Genomic DNA, 6,541 nt, shown 5'->3' with positions numbered 1-6,541 from the left:
ACTTGGTGACAACGTCTGCTCAAAGGTAACAATGTTGTGAGTGATGTCATGGTTAAAAGTAACAGGTCTGTTTGGCCCCTGGGAAGCGATCTCCGGTGACAGGCGGAAGTCTCGGCTTTGTTGCGAGTCACGTTTGTGCGGCTTAAAACGGGTGTAAGATTTCGCTCTGCCGATTAACCCTTCCGCTTCTGCCAAAGGCTTGAATAAAATCTAGAAAAACTAACAAAAAATATTAAAAAAATCTAGGAATTTTTATTTTTTTAAAGCAAAATATCCCCCAAAAATATTTTATTTTCAAGATTTCGCTCTGCCGATGAAGCGTTCCTCTTTTGCGAAGGCTTGAATAAAATCTTGAAAAAAACTAAAACAAAAACTATTCAAAAAAATCTAGGAATCTATTTTTTTAATGCAAAATATCCCAAAATTATTTTTTATTTTTTTAAGATTTCACTTCTTAACCATTCTGCTTATTTTGAATAAAATCTAAACGAGAATCTTATTTTTTTAATGCAAAATATCCCCCAAAATTATATATATTTTTTATTTTAAGATTTCCCTCTGCCGATTAACCGTTCCTCTTTTGCGAAAGGCTTGAATAAAATCTTTAATAAAACTAAAACAAAAACTATTCAAAAAAAATCATGCAGATCCTGAGAGCAGGAAGTTACGTTGGAGCGTTCCATGTCATACACAGAAAGGGGGGGAGTCGAAATACATATCTGTCGCTTAATTTATTCTATTAACGGCATTATTTCGCTTTATTTTAAAAAACGTGGCATTTGAGAAAAGCGACAGACTTGTTTTAAATGACGTGAAGCATGTTGCTTGGAGAATGACGTTAATGTCTGTCGCTGCCGGCCGTCACGTATGGAAAATCGGAATTATTGGCAGGTCGGCCCGTAATGTTCTATTTCTGAATATTGGAATCATGGTTATATCTATTTCAGGATATGTACCGAATAATTCATAACGTGCATGACCGGGGGTAATGCGGACCTTTGCGTTTCATTACATTACATTCATTTATATATCGCCGGCAGATACCATAGAGCTGTTACGGTGGGGGGGGGTTACATTACATAACATTAATTTATATAGCGCCAGCAGGTTCTGTAGCGCTGTGACAGTGGACACTAAAAATAACTTTAAAATTAACAATATACGTTAGGAGATACTAGTACAGAAGGAGAAGAAGGCACTGGTTTTGGGAGCTTACAATCTATTAGGCCTTTGTCATGTATAGGTAAATTTAAAAAGGGGCGCACATATCAGATTAACAATACATTTTCCAAAATATTCTTTTTTACCCCAGTTGCAGTTTTCGCCCCATAATATAAAGTTTTCAGGCAGCTGCATATCAGCCATTTCTATGATTCTCGCTCTGTTATCTGACCCCCCGATCGACTACCCCCCCCGACTCCTTATCATACTGCCTGTGGGAGACAATAGAATGCCTCGGTCTCAATCACCCCGATGGACTCTCTGACTAAAGAAAGTCTATGGAGGGCAGACTTCATTAGCATTGCCATAAAGCATCAGCTCAGTGTGGTGTTTGACAACAAGGGCGGCCTCCAGAATCTGAGACAGATTCAGGCCGTACCAACTGAGGGAAGGGGGGGGGTCTATTTAAATGTTTCTGTACCTGTATTTGAGTTCTTATCGTCAATTTAGTCAATTTTATTGTAAATTAGCTCTGATGGGGAGTCGTATATATAAAACAATGTTTAAAGTGGTCTTATCACTATAGCAACCAATCCAGATAAGTATTTTCTCTGTAGCTACGGCGATAGACCATGTTCTACGTTAGGGTCTAACTGGACCCCAAAATTTAAATATTTACCCAAAATTTTAATATTTATTGAATTTTAATTATATATATAATAAATAAATATAATATATTTATATAGTTATTATATATATATATATATTATATATAGTTATATAATTATATTATACATTTTTATATAAATAGATTACAAAATACTTAATCCGAACAGACAAAGAGATGAAAGCCATCAAGGTTTTCTCTGTTGTAGTGAAAACCCTATCCATATATCACACAATCGCCATACATTATACCATTAAAGGTCGAAACATTACTGAAACTTTCCATAGTTTCCCTAGTAATGCCTAGGACATGCAGGAAACAAACAATATCATCTGTCTTTTTTCGGATACCCCGGGAATAAAGGGGTTAATTGTAAAATGCCTTAAAGCCACCGGATTTAGGGAATTCGTTAACAATTTTTTTTCCGAGCCTGAGTACATTTATTGATTGGACCTCTAGGACCGTTATATATTGGTCAATTCGCTAAAATTGAAGACGTCGGTCCATTTTAAAAGGTTAGGTCGATTCACCTTTCTGGAGTCACGTTTGATTAAAAGAAATCGTCTTACGGGGCGTTAAGGGGTTAAGGGGTTTCCACCCGCCCAAGAGACCACGGTTTGCCGATTTTCCTCCTGTCCGTTCAGCACAAGTAATTAGGAAAAAAATGCATGTTTCGTTAGAAGATTGAGGGGTTTGTTGCTGGGTAGCGGTATGTAAGGGGTTAATACCATTGTACATGGGGAATTTACAGAGGAGGCGATCCAGAGAGAGTGTAACATCACGTGACGCTCACATCATGAAGATCATGGGCTACTTAAATGTCCCACGCGATGGTGTCGCCAGTTCCTTTGGTCAAGTGACATTGGTGGGACGTGATATTATGTCCTCCGTCATCAACGGGGCGGCATTTCTTATTGAAAAATCACAGAAATTGAGGACCCTTTCAAAATGTGCCCTCTTGTATACGTCAGGTGACGAGTTCTGGGTCCGGCGTTCCTCGGTGACATCTTGGAACACGACCAGGATCCTACAGAGTCCAGGTAACCTCACACAAGACGTCGAGTTCCACCAACGGGAGAAGCACCGGTTAATGTACGACGGCGAGATAATTCCGGCTTCAGACGTGGCACATTAATCTTATGTTTCCGATGGAGCCATCATTCCGGGTAATGGTCCTGTCAGTCAGCACCCGATACTCTCGGGAGGCACGTAGCTACATGTTGACATGCGGTCGGGTTTCCAAAGAATCATCTAAGAAGGTTTTGGCTGGAGTTTCCTCAAACCTTCTTGCGGTAACAAAGCCTCACGAAGCTGTACTTAATGTTATCGGTATACCGTCCCAGTGTTGAAGTTATTTGGCATATTTTTGGGGGCCACTTGGTGGAATTCCACCATAACTAGAACGTCTACCTGGTTCCCAATATGGATTCCTGTTTCCTCCTAGCCCATCTATGACTACTTTGACCCACCAGGAACAATTGGCCCAACTGGTCTTCAGGTCACAGACAGATGGTCTGCCTGTGACCTCTTAGCCCACCCCAAACCTTGCCACCTTGTCAACCACTCCTGAAGGTCTGTAGACAAAATGGCTTTTCCTTTATGTGTCCGTTAGATAAAGGTCCTGGGTGCTAGATATTTCTTAGATGTTCCCAAGAAATAAATATAGTTGTATCCAGTGGGGTTTCTATCTTTGGTGATCCCTGGGCAGCGTCACCAGCCGCCCTAAAATCCCCTCTGTGTATTAGCCTCTACCACTTCTGCTGGGAGGCTGTTCCACTCAACTACTACCCTCTCGGTAAAGTAAAACTTCCTTACAATACGTACTAATATAGTGAACAATATCATGATATAGACTATATATTAAGAGTAAAGGAAATAATAAAAATGAATAAATATATATAATGTCATTTTCTTTGCATCGTTGTCAAAATGGAGTAAAAGACAAAAAAAAGAAACAAAAAAAATATTTCATTGTCTCTGCTGCCCTCTAGAGGCAGACGTTTCAAGTGTAAACATAGAAGCTTCCTGATTAAACGCTGCATTGTTATGGTGACATTGTACCAATGATCTCAGCAGACACCGTGGACCATTAGAAACCTCTTCACTTCAGCTCATCTTCTACCTCCCGATAACACCTTCCATTCCCTCTCCTCCTCTCCATCTTGGAATCATCTTCATGGTCATGCCGTTTGCTCTTTGGTTACCAAAAGGTTTGGAGATAATCATCACTCCATAACAGATCCATAAATAGGGTGCTAGAAGATGAATGATGTCCATCCATCGTGGCCAAGATGGGGGTACACTGGGACAAAACTGGATGTTCTCCATCCGACATGTCCTGTGAGGTCTACAGATGGAGATATGGTCTTGAAATACGTGAGGGGATCTCATAAAGCAGTGATGGATCTCATAAAGCCATGACTCGCATCACTGGGCACAGAAAATGTCAATAAGGAAGTATATTTTTTGGTTTCGGAGGAGTATTGAATCAAGGGGTGAGTTGAGGCTACCATATTTTGGAAATTTTAGATTTCCTTCTAAACCTAAAGAATGAAAATAACTAAAAATAAATATGAGGTCTCTATAGGGGCAGGCTATATAGGTCCAATAGACTGTACAGGCCTAGGGCAACACATAGCAGAGGTAGGGCATGGTGGATTTCTTTGGTTCTGCCTAGGGTCAGTCCTAGGGCCAAACCTAAATGCATCACTCTGAGGCTATTGTAGGGTAGGGAAATACCTGGTACACATACCTCCCAGTGGTCGTGCTTTTTCACAGGACAGTCTCGATTTTCAAGAACTGTCTCGTCAGAAACCTGAAGGACTACCAAGTTACCTTGGGCATACCTCCCAACACTCCTAGTTTTCAAGGAAGAGTTTCCACTTTCAGGCACTGTCCTGCTGAAGAGCACAGGCCAATTAGGGCGATCCTTTGATCCCTGGACCAAGTTAATGAAGATCTGGGCTATTGAAGCACAGACCTCCATTGTAGCTCTCTCTCTGAGAAGCAGAGCGGGCCAAATCAGCACTTCCATCCCCGCCTCTGACCCACCCCTTCCTGTCTCTGGTCCCACCCCTTTCCCAATTTGGTCTCCCGAAACATTGAGTGATAGGTATATAGTGACCCCAAAATGCTAAACCTTCATTTTTGATGAACATGAGCGTTGGGAACATAGCGTTGGGAGATGATGTCATATCCTGGCGCACAGAAAAAATGATCGCAGCTCCCCTTTGATAATAATCAGCGATTAAGAAGAAAATACAATGTACATTTAGATTAGGTTATTGTGTGGTAATTACACACCATGTGATATTAACACAATCCCCACAGCTCTAGAAATGTGAATAAAATATATAAAAAAAATGCATTCTGGGCGATGAAGCAAAAAGCCGTACGGATTATAGTTTCACTAATTCATCAGAAGGTCGCGGTGACTTCATCCGGCGGGATCAGGGAATGATAACGGTATTATTTTAATTGAATGATTAGAGCTGGGATGCTCCGGGTAATGTACTTATTTGATCGGTTGCCATGGCGAAATAAAAAATTGCTTTATATTACAGCTTAGGTTCCATTTTGTAGGTTGCTTAAGAGATTCCGAAAGAACGGGGGAGGGGGGGATACTAGTTTAAGACGCGTGTCGCATCGAAGAAAACCTCCAAAAAAGAAGCCTAAAATCCATTTTATTATTTAATAAATCACTGATTATTCAACTGTGTAAATTACTTTTTTTTAAAAAAAACACATTTCCCCCCCAAAAATATATATTTTTTTAAGATTTACAAAAATATTTTTTGTGGGCTGTTTTAATGCAGCAATTATCATGAAAGGAGATCCGTATTGTTTGGTAGGGCCCTGTGAGTTTCCCTTTTTAATTGTAATATTAATTTAAATCTATCTCCCCAACCAGCCCATTAACGCTATGGAGGGCATCCGGGTCTTTAAAAGGCGGAGCGTTGGGATATGATGTCATATCCTGGTGCTCAGAAAAATTATCGCAGGGTGGGGGTGAGAGGCTGGTAGTACCAATGATTAGTATGTCACTGAACGCCAGCACAGAAAGGTTTAAAAAAATAGTGTAAATCACGTACTTCCTGCTTGAGACACCTAGTGGCTGTGTGAGGAATTGCAAGTAGAATCTAAGACAAGATCAAGGATTGCGTCTTTACAGCAGGAACAAGAAGGGCCGAATGGGGCTGATCTGCTGGCACATTTCTGTGCTTCTATATAACAGAGATAATTGCTGTCACATGACCCGGTCCCAGTAGGTCAACAAAAGCCACAAAGGTTGATAAATCGGATTAGCAGGCGCGTCCAGATTAATTGTCAGCCTCCGATTCCAGATGGTTGATTCTCGTTTGGCCCAGATACAAGAAAGACATCTACGAAACGGGCATCCAATGAAAATAATCACTTCAAAACCACGTCGGTCTCCAACTGGATTTCTTTCATTGAGGACCAGTAAATATGTGTATTCCACATTTGCTTTGAAAATGTATTAATTTGATAAATAACCATTTTTTTAATTCGTGCTCTATGCGGGGGCGGCCATCTTTTTGCCCCATCATATATAAAGCACCCCCTCGTTGTAAAATATCTGTGATAATAGCGTTGCGGAGGGAGTGCTAGATGCACATGCGCCGTCCGCTAAAACTATGCAGGGCTACAACAGGAAGTGAGGTGTCATGGGAAATGGAAATAAATGTAGTGCTT

Source organism: Spea bombifrons, chromosome 11 (genome assembly GCF_027358695.1).
Source record: "Spea bombifrons isolate aSpeBom1 chromosome 11, aSpeBom1.2.pri, whole genome shotgun sequence".
Classification (NCBI taxonomy): domain Eukaryota; kingdom Metazoa; phylum Chordata; class Amphibia; order Anura; family Pelobatidae; genus Spea; species Spea bombifrons.
The sequence above is the reverse complement of the archived record's forward strand: the minus strand, read 5'-3'. Positions refer to the sequence as shown.